The following is a 219-nucleotide window of genomic DNA, read 5'->3' on the forward strand; positions in this document are numbered from 1 at the left end:
CTGTGGCGCTGTCTCTCACTCCGAACGCGCGTCTAACCCTGTGTGGCTTTCGAGACCCGCTATCCTCCGGCCCCTCGTTCTCGCAGCTGCAGCTTAGCTCAGTCCTTCGCTAGCGGTGACCCTAGACTCCTGACTCATTTGTCAGGAGCGCCTTCTGGAGCAAAAGGAGGCTCTCGTGCCCTATTTGGATGTGGAAGCCCTGTAGCCCGAGGACAGCCC

The sequence above is a fragment of the Bison bison genome, unplaced genomic scaffold (genome assembly GCF_000754665.1).
Source record: "Bison bison bison isolate TAMUID 2011002044 unplaced genomic scaffold, Bison_UMD1.0 scf7180017864029, whole genome shotgun sequence".
NCBI lineage: Eukaryota > Metazoa > Chordata > Mammalia > Artiodactyla > Bovidae > Bison > Bison bison.